General features: G+C 42.9%; 1 protein-coding gene across 4 annotated transcripts in view; it reads right to left on the bottom strand.

Moving 5' to 3' along the window:
* Positions 1-18,714, bottom strand: part of PRDM11 (PR/SET domain 11) — a 236,570-nt gene extending 217,856 nt beyond the window's left edge. For 2 of the 4 annotated variants that reach the window (XM_078684363.1, XM_078684367.1), the window contains exon 1: positions 18,241-18,713. The gene's annotated coding sequence lies outside the window, so the exon portion shown is untranslated. Of the gene's footprint in view, positions 1-5,429; positions 5,502-5,673; positions 6,004-6,262; positions 6,321-6,544; positions 6,620-18,240 lie in introns of those variants that run through there. The other 2 variants (XM_078684364.1, XM_078684365.1) reach the window with 2 other exon arrangements.
* Positions 18,715-19,069: the final 355 nt, after the last annotated feature.

The following is a 19,069-nucleotide window of genomic DNA, read 5'->3' as shown; positions in this document are numbered from 1 at the left end:
AAACAATTTAGAGGTGACTCAAGAGCTCTGTGATAACCTGGAACACCATTGTTGGTCTAAAATCCTGACCATCTATGCAGAATTTGATCAACAAATGAGGAAACATAACCCCGCAGGACAAGATGTCCATGAGAATCCAGACTAGGGTCAGTGAAGAGGAGTCAGTAAGCAAACTCATGCTGTCCTCTTTATTGCACATTTCAGAAACACAGACTGAGAAGTATGCAACCATATACTTGACCTTAATCAATCTGGTTTCAGAGCAGGACATAGTACCGAAACTGCTCTTACTCACATTGTGGATGACGCTTTGAAATCCCTATATCAAAATGTCCCTCGTCTTCTGATCCTGCTGGAATTGTCTTCTGCATTCGATACCATCAAACATGAGAACTTGATTAATCTTCTTCAACTTAGGATGGGTCTCTCGGGCCGGTCCTTAAGTGGTTTGCCTCTTTCTTACATAACCGCACTCAAATGATTAAAATCAACCAGTCACTCGCATCTAGTACTGCGGTCAGGATTGGAGTTCTGCAAGGGTCTGCACTCTCGTCCACGCTCTTTAACCACTTGGATGCTAAGGTGTTTTATGGCTGCGCATGCACTTTCCATTGAAATCAATGGAAACTCCATGACGAGTTACCCTTGTCATTAGCACTGAAGGGGTTAACCTCTATATGGAGACTCTCACCGTCATTCTGAACAATTCTCAAATTCATTACCACATGTACGCGGGCGACACGCAACTGCACCTGAAGATCTCCTCTCTGGAGGAGAATATAACCTTAAATGAGGCTTTCTCGCAAACTCAATAATGGTTAGCCCATCTTTTGTTGAATACCCTCAAAACTGAATTCCTGCCGATTGCCCCACACAACCACTCTGCACCGATCCGCGAATGCTGAAACAACTGACAGCCCTTAACTGCACCCCTCACGTGGTTGATTCCGCTAAATCATTGGCCATTACCTTGGACAAATACCTTAATATGCAAACTCACATCAGCACCACCATTAGGGGTGCCAACTTTCATCTTAACAAAATAAAGAAACTCAAGCCTTTCCTTCCGCCAGAAGAGTTACAGCCTGTAGTACAATCCCTGGTAATATATCACGACTGGGCGTTAACTTTGGCCTATAAAGCCCTTCATGCTGTGGGAGCTAAGTATCTCCAAAGGAGACTTGCCTTTTACCACCCGGCTCGCTCTCTTAGGTCAGAATCTCTGTTTCTGGCGGCTGTGCCGCGTGTAAAGAGAGCCCGCATTGGAGGCCGCTCCTTTGGACTGCTGGCTCCACAGTTGTGGAATACTCTGCCGCTGACACTCCGCGGAGCTACTAATTTACTTGCTTTTAGGAAGGGCCTTAAAACTTGGCCGTTTGCCCTCTAGGCCGCTTTTTTGCTTCTCTGCACTGCTCACTTCGGTGTTTTATTACTGTGTTGTGTTATTCTGCTGTAGGTCTCATTATTAAAAGCGCCGGGACACTCTTTTTGAGTAGCCGCGCGCTATATAAGAATAAATATAACATAACATAACATATGGCCTGGTGACCCATGCAGGACTTCCTAAAGCAAGCTTGGCCCCTCTCAGAGCCACACTCAATGCATAGGCCAGGCTCATCACAGGCTCCAAAAAACACCATAGTATCACACCTGACCTTTTGCAGCTCAACTGGTTGTCTATTGATGCCAGGATCAGTTTCCAAAATAGCTTGCCTCACACATAAAGCCCTGCATTTCAACACTCTGGCCTATCTGGCGAACAAGCTTGTTCTTTCTGGATCCGGTCAGAACTTAACCCCTTCAGCGCTGATGACAAAGCCAGCTCGTCATGGGTGTTACCTGCGCTACGCGGATGACGAGCTGGGTTTGTCATAAACAGCGCGATTTTCAAATTTCAGCGCACAGCGGGAAAACCCGCTAGCGCGGTAGAGGTTAAGAAGTACGTCCACACTACTCTTGAAACCACCTAAATTCAAAAAGAAAAGTAAGTAGAAACGTGCTTTCTCTGGCCTTGCACCTAGAATTTGGACCGCTCTTCCTACGGAGAGGAGAACCAATCCCTCCACTGCCTATTTCAAGAAACAGGCCTAATGGCTTTTCCTGAGTGGACATTAATTGCATCTTAATATACTATTTCTCTAGTCCCCGTGTTGACCGCTTTGACATTTTTCCCCAACGTATCTTTCGCTGTGTATTTTTGATTGATTGTTAAACTTATTTTACTCTAGGGCCCATTCGGAACTAGAATTGAAGACTACTTTGTGGACAGATTACAGATTTGTCATTTACTCGACTATGCTGCGACGAGCCAATATATGATTGTTTCACTGAATGTTACGGGAAATATTTTGCACTATATGAGAAACTGAACTAGTAGGGCCTTCTACCCGGTATCTGACTTTGATTGTTTACTCCTTGTTGTTTTACAATGTTGACCTCAATTGTTCTGAGTTCATGCATGCTTCTGCCTCTGTGTAGAGTGCTCTGATGCCCGCAAGGGGCATGTTTGCGCTTTATAAAGCTTTTCAAATAAATAAATAAGTCAGGGTCTCCTCTTGAACAATGCTCGCCTACAACTATTCATCTATTGCCTAGCATAATAATGTGCCTTTGGCCTTCATTATGAACAGAGCCATCTACGGGAAGTAGCAATTGGGTCGCTTTAAAAAAAAAAGAAAAATCTGGATTCTAAAGACTCGAAAAAACTGTGTCCTAAATCCTTGCTTTCAATTCCCACAAAAATCCTTAAGAAACATCTGAATGGCCAGCTGATGATATTCACCGATTACCACAAACCGTTGGATCCCTTACAATTCAATTTTTGTAGTGGCCATATTACTGAAACTGCCCTGGTCTTGTCAGTTGATAGCATTAGAGTGCTGGTAGATGCAGGTCAGGCTGCGGCAATGATCCTGTTGGCTCCGTCCCAGTGCTAGTTACTCCCATCTAGCCATCTAGCATGGCTAGGTTTTATAGAGACTGCGTTCAATCTGCTGAGCTCATTCACAAGAGACTGTACACTGTGGTCAGCTAAAATCAAGTTCCTTTGCTCTCCAATTTGGGAAACCTCAGGAATGCTTGTTAAGCACCACATTGTTTAATCCACATGTTTCCCCTCTAGCGAAGCGGATTCGTCCTTTTGGTCTACAGACCCTTTCCTTTGCAGAAGACATGCAGATTATTGTATCCATTACAGATGAGCATGCCGGGGCTGTCAACTTCAACAACTTCACGAAGGCAATTTTCATCTGGATGATGGGTAATTTACCTGTAATTGAATGCAGACAAAACGGGGGTCTTCATCTTTGGTGTAAGCCTTCGGTTTGCAACAGCAATTGTTGGGCAGATGCACGAAGTACCCGGCCCCTCCGTCGAGAAATCTTCGTGTCATTGTGGACCAACATCTCTCCTTCGATCTCCAGGTGAACCAAATGGTATTAATCTGCTTTAATATTATGATACTTAAAAAGAAATTCCTTACATCCCTTTAACAGCACGAAAATTAGTGCTTCTGGCCTTGATCTCCTCGAGAATCAATTACTGTAATGACCTGGACTTAAACATCAATAAATTCTCTCTCAACAGAGGACACTCAGCAAGCTCCAAAAAGTACCCCAATGGTTTATTGACTAGCATTGGAGTGGGGGAGGAAGTGGTTACACAGAGGCTGTCTTCGTTTCCTTGGGTGGGGTGGACATTGAAGCCCTGGATGTCTTACATCCAAGCACGGACAAGTACAGGCAAAGGCCAAAGACCAATGGTACTGAGGTAGAGACTCTGCGGGATACAGATGCCTGGTGCCGGAGGAGGGTAATGTATCTGAGGGAGTCTGAGACCCTCCAGAGAAGACCTATGCAAAGGGCAAAAGACTTGCACTACTCTTGAAGGCCATAGGCAGCAGGCTGAAAGGCAAGAATAGGGCTCCCACAGGTTCAATTGGGAAGATGAGCTCCTGTACACTGAGGCCACAGACCCCCAAACCCGGGGCAGCCAGGAGAGCGATGGTCCCCAAATGTACAGAGAGTTCATTTTAACCTTAGCCCAGGACACCACAGTGGCTGGACATTTGGACCATCAATACCTGGGACAGGTTAATTGCTCATTTTTTTGCCCCAGATATCTGAAAAAAGTGAAGGGGTTCTGTTGCTTCAATCTCAACTGTTAGGCCAGTGTCCAAACAGGTGGACAAGCAAAGGTTCTCTTAATTCCACTTCCAGCAGTTTGGGACTCCCTTTGAGAGGATCCCCTTGACTCTCAAACTACATCTGGGAATAGGTTTCTAGCTGTAGTTGACCATGCTACTAGGTACCAAGAGGCAATTCCCCTCAGGTCTGTCACGGTCTCTGCAGTGGCAAAGGGCATTCTTAATGGAGTGGGGTTTCCTAAAGAGAAGTGAATTCTGATAGAGGGACCAATTTCATGTCTGCATACCTACAAGCTATGTGGAATGAATATGGTGTGAGCTACAAGTTCCCTACCTACTATCACCCTCAGGCAAATGGGTTAGTTGAGAGATTTAACAAATCCATTAATGGCATGATAATGGTCCTCCCTGAAAAACTCAGAAGGAGATGAGATCCTGATAGTTTGCCTCTTGTTTCCTTACAGCGAGGGGCCTCAGAAGGGGGTTGGTGTCAGCCCCTTTGAACTTCTGTTTGGCCATCATGTAAGTGGTCCCTTAAGTTTGGTGATGGAAGGCTGGGAGAAACCCCTCAAGGAGCCAAACTTTGAGGGACTTACAAGGGGGTTTAAAGTCCTTGCCAATCAGGGTTAGCAATTCACATGCACCATGTTTTCAGGAGAGAGAACTGAGGCCTGTTAAGCAGGCTCAGTGCACTGCGATTCAAAAACCATCGGCATTGGAGAAGAAAGTGTGGGGCTGACTAAAGAAAAAGGGCACTTTCCTACAACCAGAAAAACAAAAGGTCTGGTATCAGTTCTACTCAAGAGACTAAAGGATGTGAAACTGTTCCTCCTAGCACAGTTTGGTTTCATCAGCAGTCATTTGTTTGCGTATTTGTGAGCTTTCCTTCCTCTTCTTGGGTCGGTCTCTCGCCCAGGAGTATGGATGCATTATAGCATGTTTACACAGCACGCTTTTTAAGGCGCAAATTTTTTCTATTAGTTTAGGAACTCTATCAGAGTGCATGTGTTTTCCAGTCGACTCCTTAGTGTGCTTCTCTTCCCCTTTCTGCATTGCACTTTCGCCTGTGTACTTTCCTGCCAGACTTTCCATGATACAGTTGCTCTTTGTGCTCCCTTACCTGTGTTGCTTTCTTTCCCACATGCTTCTAACACCAGCCACCATCCAGATCTAAATGCTCTCTCTCTCGCTCTCTCTCTCTCTCTCTTCCTTGTCTGTTTGCTTATTTCCCCCACCAATCACATTGGTCCCCCAGCACCCCTTGTGTTGCTTACCACCATCGTACCTTCCACGTTGCTTCAGGACCCTTGTGTTGTTTCAGCCCCTATCAGCTTTGACCTAAAGTTGCTACCACTTTCTAAAAAAAAAAAAAAAAATTGGAAAATAAAAAGATGAAAAAAAAGGGACTGCTTCATTTTGTAGTCACCTATTTTCAAGTATACACTAAACACAAACCCAACCATTCCCCATTACTACTTCCCACGGAGAATATTCTTACTCTGACCCTTGAGCTGCCACCGTGGAGATACCTTGAACAGTGTGCTGAGTCCATGACTCTTACAGGCTTTGCCACCGGATAATATCCAGTTCATTTTCAAATTTCTTGCCGAGCACTCAAAATTGAAAGTGTCCTGATTCCATAATTCAATCCAAAGTCATTAGAGTTGCAAGTCCATCTTCATACAAATTAGATTCAAACACCAAAGTCTTAAAGTACATGCGATGATTTCAGTCCATTTCCAAATCAAAACACCAAGGTACGTGATGTAGGTCCTTTTATTTCCAAATCACAAACAAATTCTGCAGCCAACACGTGTTTCGTCGGGCATCAATCATATGCCAAGACAACTTCCTCAGGGCTGCATGCCAAAAACAATACAAGAAATATATATAACACAGCTTCTTCAATAAATATAAATAATTTTAAGTAACTATCAGAAAATTGTTTAAACATTTAAGTCTAATCACCACCTAAGTGAAAAAATAAAGACAAAGATCCCTAAGTTGGTGACAAGTAAAGCACATCCAGTATCAATAGCGTGACTCCCGGTGTCAAAATTTATTTCACAAAACATTCAGATTTTTAGCCAAATTCATAAGTATATAAATAATATTTACCTATATTGAGTAGATGTCGTTTTTATATAGTCGAAATTCATAAATGTAGAAATTAAATCTGGAATGACATAAGGGAACTCTCAGTCCCGACCCAACAACTTGAGCCCAACAAGAAAAGAACACCTCTTGATTCATCCTGTTCTAGTGTTTAGTTCTATACCACAATTATTATTACTGTTCTGTAATTGTAGTAGAATTATCTAACAAAAATATAACAAAAAAAACAACAACTATTCACCCTGGTAGTGAACACAAACGTCATAATTCTGAAGAGTGTTTTACCTTATGTCGTTTTCAACACCCGAATGCCAAATTTATATCCATTCAGTTCGTCGTCCCAATATCAAAGTCCAGTATCTAATAACAATAGGACACCACATAAGTCTATGCCTCTCTCATTATTTTGCCAAACATTAAATTATTACGAACAATCTCTCACCCGGTTTCTAGGCTCAATCATAGCATCTTCGGGTTTCTCATCTCAGTCCTACCGTGTTCAGCAGACTGGCGTCTGTTACGGCCACCATGTTGTATAAGTATACTCAGATCGTAATCTCATCAGACCGATCATATGAGCATAAATGTCTTATCGATAAAGTAATTTTGAGTAATCTCAATCTAAATCTATCTACCTATATTAAGCTGCAATTCATCATATTTATTAACATTTTTCCGATTTTACGTAAACTTATATATAAGATTATGTTCCAGGTTCTAAATAATATTCAGAATGTAATATAACCATAATCAACTTAAAATTGCCAAAAAAGTATAACTTTGAATCTCTATTAGTATAACTCACTTTTCCGACTTTCGTTTTCGCCGCCATCTTGGAATGGGCAAAGTATCTATGAGATATAGAGGCTCAAGATCATTGTTACCGATCTTTCTTCTAATCCTATCTATGTATCTCATGTCCAAATAATTTGAACTCAAATATATATCATGTGTCCGACTAGACTTTGATACTCGGGCTAAATCGTATTATTTCACCTAAATATGTCTAACTGATTAAAACACCGATATGTAGTCCATTAAGGCTATAATGTTCCTGTTCTTTTACCTAAAATTTTCTATCATTTACTGTATATTATGTTCTTGCTTTCTTGAAGGGCACAAGAGTCAATGTCAAGCCAATGGGCGCCCCTCATCACGCCATTAATTTATTCTTAGTTAACATATAGAATGAAACAAATTACATCGTAATGTATAAGTACGTCTCAATTCAAATGGATGACATCACAATGTAATTCTAGCATCTCGATCCAGATACATAAGGACATGGCATAAGCATGAGAAGAATCCGTATTTCACTTATTATTCAGAAAAGCATTTCAAAAGTTACAACTAAGCATAAAAACAGAGAATACTATTTACATTGTTCACAAGTTAAGTTTGGTATCAAAGTCCAAGATGTTACTGTTCCCCTAAGAAATACTGCAGTTCTGTATCAACATTGAGTCCCTCTTCTACAGCTCGAAGGACCATAATCCATTTAGCCTCGCTTTGTCTCAGTTTTAGCAACCTATTGCCTCCACGTTTGTCCATAGACACTTGTTCAATACCATGGTAGAAAAATGTATGATTTATAGAATCATTCATATTTTGGATCATATGTGAGGCTATAGGGTACCTGGTATCTCCATTTTTCAGGGCTCTGTAGTGTTCCACCATACGGTCTTTAAGCCTTCTCACTGTACTTCCTACATAAATCTTCCCACATATGCAGGCAATTACATAAATCACAAATGTCGATTCACAATTAATAAAAGTATCTATGTAGAAGGTACCAGTATCATTATTTTCAAACTTGTGTATTTTTTTCACCGCCCACCAACAAGAGCTACAACTCCCACAGTAATAGAAGCCCTTTTGTCTTAACCGTAGCCAGTCACTTTGACTCGTCGGTATTATAGGTTTAGGGTAACTTGGACTCACAAGATTAGCAATAGTCATCCCTTTTCGGTATGTCACACTTGGTTTATCCGTTAGAAAAGGTTTCAGATCCTTATCAGCGCACAACATGTGCCAATATTTACGCATAATGTTATAAAATTTGTGACTCCCTTTAGCAAAATTAGTAATCATTCTTACTTTGACTTTTTTGGATACATCATTCTTAATTTTTGGTTTTAATGTAATATCTCTGTAGTTTCAAAACTTTATTAGTTGCTTTCTTAATCACATCACTAGTGTATCCTCTGTTTTTAAATCTATTTTCCATATCCTGTATATTCGCATGAAAATCAACATCCTTGGAGCAATTCCTCCTTGCTCTAATCATTTCCCCATAGGGGATAGAATTAATTTGACTTTTAGGATGGCAGCTATCAGCTCGCAATAAGGCATTGCAGCTAGTTTCTTTGCCAAACATTCGACTGCATAATTTGTTATCTTCCACAAAAAGTTGGATATCCAAAAAAGTCAATTTCTTTCTGTCATAATGGGTAGTAAATGTCATGTTTAAATGGTTAGTATTAAGATACATAAAGAAAGATTCCAACTCCTCTGAAGTACCTCTCCAAAATAGTAAGCAGTCATCAATGAATCTACCCCAGAAATAGATATGATCTATCCATTGTTGTCCTTTGGGGCCCCAAATCCACTCCGCCTCCAGTCTCCCCATAAAGAGGTTCGCGAAGGATGGAGCAAATTTGGACCCCATTGCTGTACCAAGTTTTTGTTTGTACCAGGTAGATTCAAATAAGAAATAGTTATTCTCCAATACTATCCTTGTCATTTCAAGTAACATTGATGTGTGATCCAGATACTCAATGGGTCTATTGTTAAGAAAACTCTCAATTGCTTGAATTCCCAATTCATGATCAATGTTTGACTACATCCAGTGAAGCCATAATCATGTCATCATCCCAAACTATATCATTCATGATGTTAAGCACATGTTTCGTGTCATCAATATGAGATGGTAAGTTCTGAACAAACGGACTTAAGTATGAATCAACAAATTGTGATAATCTTTCCATTGGTCCACCTATACCCGAAATTATCGGTCTGCCTGGAGGGTTACATCGATTTTTATGTATTTTTGGTAGGCAGTACATACAGGGTGCCCTGGGTGATTGGATTTTAAGATATAGGTATTCATCAAAATCTAATAGACAACTATCATACCATTCTTTAAGTCTCTTGTTGATTTTGTTCTTTACCATTTCCAAAGGATTAGTGTTTATTTTCTCATGGTATTTACCATCTCCTAATTGGGATAATACTTCATGATTGTAGTCACTGCGATTCATAACAATGTTGCCACCCTTATCTGCACTTCGTATGATCTTTACCCTGTTACCTAATTTTGTTAATATCCAAGTCATATCTGCAATAGTCACAAGAGGCACATCCATATAATGTAACATAAGGTTACTGAGAGACAGTAGGGGAATGCTTTCATACCAGGCCCTCCGTACAGCAAAGGTTGGTCACAGTAACGATCCTGAGGCAGGTTTAACAATTCATACATTAAAGTTCTTGTACAACCTAATCCCCAATTGTCAGAAGTGCAACACTGTATATACGTCAGCAAATTACTTACCCGGGGCGAAGCACTACGCTACGCTCGCGTAGTTTGCGAAGTTTGCGCAACTTCGCACTACGCGAGCTGCACGTAGCACAGTGCGAACACGCGTAGCGGTCATTTTTTGCTTGTTCGCGTTCCTCAACGTCATGTTAGCGACCGTGAGCAAGCAAAATGACATCCTGGCGAGACTCTCAACACGGGGAGGTCAGGTTTCTCATTGAAAGTGGTCGCGCATGCTCGCGACCACTCGCGATGAGAAACTCCCAGTCCGGGTTGAGAAAGCTGCCGCTCAAGTAAAAATCTACTCGAGCGGCAGAAAACTACAGCTCGAACTGTGCAAGATGCAGTTTTCAATGATTGCACAGTGCCGGATGCTTGTCCGCACTGTGCAATCATTGATAACGCATCTTGCACAGTGCGAACATGCTACTACGCAGCTCGCGTAGTGCTACGTGAAGTTCGCGAAGTGCACTTCGTGTAACTTCACGTAGCGCTACTTCGAGAACTACGCCCAGGGTTACAAATTACCTTAGTCTTCTTAGGTCATTGATGAATTCTTCTTTCAGTATGACCTGAAAGTCCTTGGAAATGAATGAAACTAACAATATGTTCAATATATACACACAACAGAACAATCACGATTGCAGCTGTAACAGTATTTGCATTGTACACTGCATCACAGCCAACACGCATTTTGTACTGTTGGTAGGTGTTTTCAAGGCAAAAGGCTTTTAGGAACAGTCAGTTGAGATAGTCTTGCTGATAGCTTAAAGACTATTTGGTCTGTCAATGTTTTTATTGTTCCTTTTATAACTAAATTGGTGAATAAGCACAGAGACCACCTTAATAGCCGCAACCAATATCAGTTCCATCCTCAACGAGACTACAGCCCTGATACTCCTCGACCTCTCAGCAGCCTTCGACACAATCTCCCACCACACTCTCATCACCAGACTCCACCACATCGGTATCAGAAGAAACACCCCCAAGTGGATCACCTCCCTCCCTACAGGATACACTCAGGAAATCTGTATACCGCCTTTCGCCACTGAACCCAAGAGGCATCATCTGCAGTAGTTTCAACGCCTACATGGGACCACTGGCCAACGCTGCCAGCACCCTCGGACTCAACAACATCTCATATGCCAACGACACCCAACTAATCCTATCTCTCACGGAAGACACCACCACAACCAGAGTCACCTTCCAGAATGCCATGACCAACATCGCCAACTGGATGAGATCCAACATTCTGAAGATGAACATAGACAAGACAGAAGTGCTCATCTTCGGTAAGAACACCTCTCCATGGGATGACACATGATGGGTCCACTGCGCTCAGATCCTCAACTACCCCTACCAACCGTTCCCACGACCTCTGCATCATCCTGGACAGCGAATCTCCGTGAAGGACCAGGTCAACGCAGTAGGCTTCTCCTGCTTCCACACCCTCTGAAACATTTTCAGCTGGATCCCAGTCAACACCAAGAAAACAGTGACTCAAGCCCAGTCAGCTGAGTGGACTACAGAAACGCACTATACGCCGGTACAATCTCCAATCTCCTCAAACGACTACAGACTATAGAGAACACTGAAGCCAGATTCATCCTCAACTTGCCCAAACAGAGAAGCATTACCCCCACACCGCAGAAACCTCCACTGGCTCCCTCCAGAAGAAATGCCAGTTCAAGATGCTGATCCACGCCTAGAAGACCCTCCACAACGCCAGATCCTCCTACATCAACCATCACCTGACTTTCCACCAACCAACCAGCCCTGACACATGTCCTCCACGTCCAGCGGCACTGTAGCGGAGGTCACTTCTTCTCTTACCTCAGCATCAAATCCTGGAACAACGTCTCGCTTTACCACCGAACCTCCCCTTCACTCCATGACTTCAGGCAGGGACTCTAGACCAGACTCTTTAACTAAAGGCTCCCCACTCGTTAGCGCCTGGATACCCCCAAGGGTGATAAGTCGTGCTTTACAATACTGATTAATTGATAAAGTATATTGAAATGTGGGAACATTATTGGTTCATTATAAGAACCTTACTTCTTCAGAAAAACAAGGGGAAGGAGGGCACATACTAGTAATTATAAACACAGACTGACACATTCTGGTTTAGGTATCTGTGATTATGGCTGTCACAGATCAATCTGGCACCTTGGAACAAAAAACTGCTGCCTTACCCTCCAATAACGTGTTACATCAACGCTGGACTGGTAGCAAAAGTAAGACTGAAGGTACATTAGGAAAGGGGGATGTGACCTAGCGATTAGAGCTGCAGTCTTTGAAACCTGGGCACCCAGATCCGAACCCCGGTATTGGTGCTTTACACAACAGCATGTGATTCTGAACAAATCACTTAACCTCCTGGTGCCCAAATATGTATTGTGCAATTCCAGACTTGATGTGGATGATCTAAGAGGGGCTCTGTAATGTACAGCCTTCGTTACTTCCTAGCAAGGTATGTGCCTCATAAGTACCAATACATACATACATGAACTGTGAAACTTAGGCTTACAAAAGATCTAAGGAGAACCAAGATGCAACCCAAGAATGCAAACACACTACACAACCATACACTTTGCAGGAGGTGGTTAACAGACAGCTGGAAAAGCCAATAGAACAATTATGTAACATGTTAAGTGAATTGTCCCATCATCGATAGTGAATACCACTGTGTGTATCACAATATCCACCATCTAATCATATGTAGCACAAGACAAAGGTGAGGGATGTATGTAACACAGAGATTAAGGGATGTTGGCAACCTGCTACGCTGTCATGCTTCATAAAAAGTTTATTGAAGCACCTCTTCCATCAATGAACAATGTTAATCTGGACCACAGTGAATCAACAGTAAAGAGTTTACATGTACCATAACAAAGAGAGGGAACCTCCACCATTACTACACACTACAGATCAGAAACCCAACACTGCACACAGACGTGCACGTACACCTCCAGGGAATGCTATTCCCACAATTGCAGCTGCTTTAAGGCCTGAAACCATCAAGGTGCCTCTAGGAATGCTGCATGAATTATAATCAGTGCACTGCAACTCATCTGGAGGGTGTTGCCAGTTCTTCAAACCCTTCCTATTAAAAGGCTTGAACACACCTGTGGGTTTATATTTAATGTATCTGTTCACTACAGGATTCCTCTCACTCTCAAAGCTGTCCAGTATTATTGGTTTACAAAATGTTTTTATGTACAGCAATATCATGCCCCCCTACCAGGGCATAATAAGAAACCAGGAAGAGCACAATCTGTTAAGACTGAGACCTGGTCGAAGCAGAGGCTGAGAGGTTCTTTTTCCCTTGCTGCTCAGCTTACAAAGACAATAGGGACACACAATTCTCTACAAACTGCAAAGGAAAGAAAAGAGAAGAACAAATTATCAAAGCCAATAGGCCTGGCTTTAATGTGGTAAAGCGTGAACAGACAGGACTGAATGAATAATATGTGCGTGCCTTAGCACATTAAAGCCAGAACCACAGTGACCAGCAGCACAAGCCTGCAGTACCACATGCTGATATTTGGTGTCCCTCTAGATAGTGTGCAGCATAACCTTGCAGTATCACAGGCATTTAACAGGACACCCGAGACTCAAAGAGAGAAACTTCAAATTATCATAAGGGAGGGCACTGTAAAGTAACTGCAATACAATGCCAAAAAGGCAACTCAGATACCACCAGGTACAAATAATCAGCAACACTGAAGAAGAAACACAATGGTGCACAAAACCAGTGTCACAGAAGGATCACAATAACACATGCAACGAGCAACATTGTATTAGGGCCTCAGTGGCACAAATTAACAACAGTAACAAAGGACCATAACAGATCATACAACCAGCAACATAAAAGAACAAAAATGGCACACAAGTTCTACGTGAGAAGGAGAGGTGGGAAGGCTAACTGAGAAAAGAAACCAGCAGATCTAACATTAGGAATGAAGCAGAAGTAAAGTAGTGAAACAGCTGACTCAGAAAAGTATATAAATGCTGGACAATATTTGGCAAGTCATTTTAAGAGAAAATCATTTATATATAGATTTTTGTTAAAGTAAAAATGATTTACTTTACAAATAACAGGACTCAATGGGCCTTAAAAATCAACTCACCACCTCCCTATCACAAGTCAGAATTTATCAGGGCGACCTATTTTTAGGGCCTTCTGGCCCGTTCTTGCAGCTGATAAAGAACAGGTGTTCTGTTCACTTGGAAAGTGAATGAGCAATAAAGATGCCTTTACATCTTGTTTTTATCTTCTCACCTTTGCTCTAAGTTCCGAGAACAAGGTCAAATAACATCTTATGTCCTCTTAATTTACTGCCTCTTTTATCCTGTTGGTTGGTGTTTACTTTTCTTTCTCTGACTGCAAAGTTAGGGAATTTTGCAAACTGTACTGTCTGACAATCGTGCTGTATAAAGAGTGTGAAACAAAAGGCTGTATAATGTCTGGCTTTTTTTCTAACACAAACTTTAAACAGCTTGTAAATGAATTGTACAAACATTGACAAATATATTTCAGTAGCCATGAAAACACATTTTTGTAAATGATGGAAACAAGCATTTGCAATGCAATAGGTCTCGCATTTGCGAGATTTTAAGCTATTGGCATTGTTAAATACCTTTTATTTATGTTTTAAAAATCAACACATAGATAACAAGCATTTGCAATGCAATAGGTCTCGCATTTCTACAAGTTTGAGCTGTTGGCATAGTACATGACAATGCATTTTATTTAGATTTTAAAAACGAAAACAAAAGTAAAAGGCATTGTCATTTGCAATGTCAATAGCTCAGACTCGCGTAAATGCAAGACCGATTGCATTGCAAATGCTTGTTTTATTTACTACTTACATTTACGTCACTACACTGCACACTCAGCAACATACCTGCTTCACTGTATCCAGGCGTTGAAGCACACCCGGGACACACTCGGTGTCATTGGGTGGGCCCGATGATGTAGCATGCCACCAACTAGGTTGGTGGGTGAGGGTATACTTGAACAAACCTAATGGTTAATACCTCGCCATACTGCTTTGAGTCCAACAAAAACACTTCACAAATAGGCTAGTCCTGACAGTGATTATTAATAAACACCTTTAGCATAGCCCAATCCCTCCACCTTGACAGGGCTTGCAGTACTGACACCATCCATGCAGTATCCCTCTAACTCAGGGCCTTCGAGAACGGCTCAGCATTGCCAAAGGTCTGTAGGTAGTATGAAACACCCTAAGAAGGATCCTCTTCACCTTTGCATGTGAATCTTCAGGACTGACACCCCTAGGCCATAACCTGTTCCACCCTAGAGCCTTAGGTGTAGTCTCAGCCCCGTCATGCAGAACACCAGCAAGCTATATACGGGCGTGAGGGGACAGACAACACCAGGAAACCTAGAATTGAGGAATTCCAGTGTATTCCCAGATAAAGACGTTGCAGAAGTCTTTGGGTGGTTGAGTCTCTGCAGAAGATGAAAAATCTATTTAAAGAACAACAGTTTAATCAAGGGTAATACCCCCTATGTTACCAGAAAAGAACTCTACGAGACGTACAGGAGAGGAAGTTTTTTTTTTTATTTGAGCAATTGAATTGGCTTCGGAATCAATGACAGCTTTATGTGCCTCCTCCAATAATCAAAAGATATAGAAAGTGGACCACCAAGTGGAAAACATCCCACAAAAGCAAATAAGGTACATACTAAGAGGCAATCATCTCTCCTATTATACGATTAATCTGTCGCAACAATGGAAAATTGACCCTTTGTCTATAACTGCTAGTCCTGAAGAAGATGGTTGGGTAATGAGTGCTGACACCACCGAAACTCGTTGACGCACTTTTTAAAGAATCCAAACCTTAAGGGATTTCAGGATAAAAGAAAATATACTTTTTACCGAAATTATCCTTATATTACATATTTGATTTGGATCCCATTTTTTACCACAACTGTATATTACGATGGTGTTGTTGAGGTCATAGAGTCTTGTGTTTGAATTACGAATGTTTTTAATTAATGTTTTTTGTTTACACACTGTATGTTTTTAATTTCAATAGTATCCTTCAAGAAAATTTATGAAGGAGCTTTTTAATATCTGTACAGAAGCAAGTACATTTTTTATAAAAAAATATATACTAGCACTACTTTTCAGTTTGGTCTTAGATTTATGCCACAGTAGGTGAAACCTTAAAGGGACGTCTGAATGAGGGAAGAATGAATGTTCAATTCTGATAAAGATGTGAGATGCAAGATTTAGCTGTTGTGAATATATATCTGTAAACGTAAGTCAAGAGGAACTCTTCTTGCTTTCCTTAGACAAGGCTCAGCCCCCAGGGACCGAGTGAGCCACCTCTCTCTTTTGTCTAACATAGTCTCAGCCCCGTCTACAGGACGTTCAGTACTGAAGTATGTTCACTAATGCTCTCTAGCTAACGATGCATTGCCATCTAACTCCAATGCAGAACCTTCAGCGTTGCCTGTACCTCATTTAAGTACAGATTCCCCACTTTGCAGGACCACCTGCACCTTTGCGGAGCCTTCAGTACTGATAACCTCTATGCAGCACCCCCCTTCACCTTTGTGGCACATTCAGTAATGACACCTGTGTGCAAAACTGCTTCTGTAGGACCTTCAGTTTTGATAACCCCTACGCAGGATCCACTCACTATTACCGCACGTTATGCAGAGGCCCAGCACCTTTACCAGACTTTAAATTCTAGCATTCTCTATGCAGGACCTTCAGTACTCCACTATGCCTTTGCAGAAATTGCTGTACTGACTCCCCTTATGCTAGACCCTATCCACCTCAGCAAACATTTTAGTACTGACACCCCTATGCAAGACCTACAGTACAGAATCCTCTCAGCGGAACTCCCTCAACATTTGAAGAACATTCAGCACTAGCACCCCCTTTGCAGGAACCCCTCAGTTTTTGCAGGACCTTCAGTACTGTACCCCCGTGCAAAAACCCCCACCTACCTCTGCAAGCCTTTCAATGCTGACTGCCCCTATGAACAGGCCTTGACAAATCTACTCACTATAGAGAGTAAGATGTTATCAGGCAGAACTATATTTAGGGCTTACTTGCCCCTTCTGTGTTGCTAACAAACAGGTGTTCGGTTCACTCACAAAGTGAAGGACCATTCAAGATGCCTTTAAATCTTTCTTTTTTATCTTGTCATATTTCTTCTGTATTTAGAGACAGGTAAAAAATCAGTTTGCATCTGCAGTTTCAGTAGTCATGAAAGCCCTTATGTTTTGGAATTCTGTGTGATGACAAAAAATCTTTTAAAAGGATAAAAAGAAATCAGAACACATTACTTGGTGATGTGCAAATGATAATTACGTTGCTGAAACCCAATTTCCACTGATTATTGGTTATACATTATATAGTTTTATAAGTAAAACTTCTATCTGTTAATGACCGTGCACTACCTCCTCATGCTTTAGTAATATATTTATTATAAGTGAGTTTTTAAAGACGCACTGAAAAACATTACTGTTCCTGCCCTGATGGCAATGTTATTAGAGATCTAAGAGGCAAGGATCATGTGCACGCTATATGTGGGCTGGATTCTTATTGTGCATGAGTAAACGTTTTGTCATTAAATAAAACCAAATAGGATTTTTTTTGTACGGTAGGAATGGAGAACTTACAATTTTGAAGGTGCACTCGTATGCGATAATAAAGAAAAAAAGGCGGCTCTTTAAAATAAAATATTTGCCTAGAATCACAATTTCAGACCAGTTCACTGTGTCAGGTACATTACAGTTAGGAGGAGTAGATTATTCAAGTTACTAGACCTGCAGGTCTAGTAACTTTTATGACTTTTAAAGGCCTCATAAAGGACCTTCAATATTAGCATCTCCTACACGGGACCCCTGCACATTTACAGGACGTTCAGTACTAACACCTTTATGCAGGATCTTTGACACCCCTATGCAGGACTTATCCACCTCCGCAGGCCTTTCAGTACTGACACCCCCTTGAAGATCCTTCAGCATGATGCCCCTGTGCAGGATCTCTCCAGGACCTTCTGTACTGACACCTCTGTGCAGAGCTCTAATCAACATCACTATGCAAGTCTTTAGTACCAACATCCCCATTTAGGACCCCACTCCTCCTCTGCAGGCCTCTCAGTACTTTCTGCCACCCCTGTGCAGTACCTTCAGTGCTGTCACCCCTGGGGGAGACCTTCAGTACTGCCACCCCTGTGCAGGATCTCTCTACATCTCCTGGCCCTTCAGTACTGACACCACTGTGCAGCCCCTTCAGTACTGACACCCCTGTGCAGGATCTCTCTACATCTCCTGGCCCTTCAGTACTGCCACCCCTGGGGAGGGCCCCCACCTACACTTTAGGCCCTTGAGTGACCCCTTTCCAACCCCGAGCCCCCCTCCTGCCATCCCATCTGATGCCACCTGGACACTCACCTTCCTCTGGGCGGGGTCCGGTCCCCTCTGCGGGCGCAGAGCGCGGGGGGTGGGGTCTGTACCCCGGCCTCCCCCGCTCCCCTCCTCTCGGGCCGGGGTACGGGCCGCGGGCCCTCAGCTCCGCCGGCCCGAGCTCCGTCCGCCGCCAGTCCCGGACTCCATCTTACAGGAAGTGACATGTACGGGGGGGGGGGGGGGCGGCGGAGTCCCACCTCCACCGGGCTGACAGCTGACTGCGGGGGCGGGCGAGGGTTCCGCCCCGGGCTACCCCACGAGAGGGGCCTCACAGGGGAAGAGGCGGCTCATCATCCACACCACCCTCGTCCCCCCTCCAGACTGGAGAGAGTGGATGGGGGGGTCATGAACAGCCCACCGTCAACTGACACCGGCTTTACATCTTTAACCCTTCAATCCCTAGCACTGGGGAGGCTTCACTTCCGGGTTACGCCCCCTCCGTTACACACGAGCGGCGCGCGGTTCCTACTAGTTATCCCACGTATCCGACCTATGACGTCTGCCCGTGCGCACGCTCCAGGACAGCGCCCCTGCCTCCGCAGCGCCCCCTGGCTGGCCTGGTGCCCGCTGCAGCGCCCCTCGCTGGCCCAGTACCCGCTGCGGAGGCCCCAGCCCGGAAGGCACGTAACGAGTCTGTGGTGTCACATTCTCAGCTGCTGTTCCGTGACGTCACAGCGATGGCTCTGCTGTCTCGGAGTGCCCCTTCTAGGATTTTTTTTATTTAATGCATTTTTATAAAGCGCGGACTTTACCCAAAGGTATCAGAGCACTGTACAATAGAACTAATTACCTTACATGAGCGAAATGTTACAGG

The sequence above is a fragment of the Lissotriton helveticus genome, chromosome 3_2 (assembly GCF_964261635.1).
Source record: "Lissotriton helveticus chromosome 3_2, aLisHel1.1, whole genome shotgun sequence".
NCBI classification, from domain to species: Eukaryota; Metazoa; Chordata; class Amphibia; order Caudata; family Salamandridae; genus Lissotriton; species Lissotriton helveticus.
The sequence above is the reverse complement of the archived record's forward strand: the minus strand, read 5'-3'. Positions and strand labels throughout refer to the sequence as shown.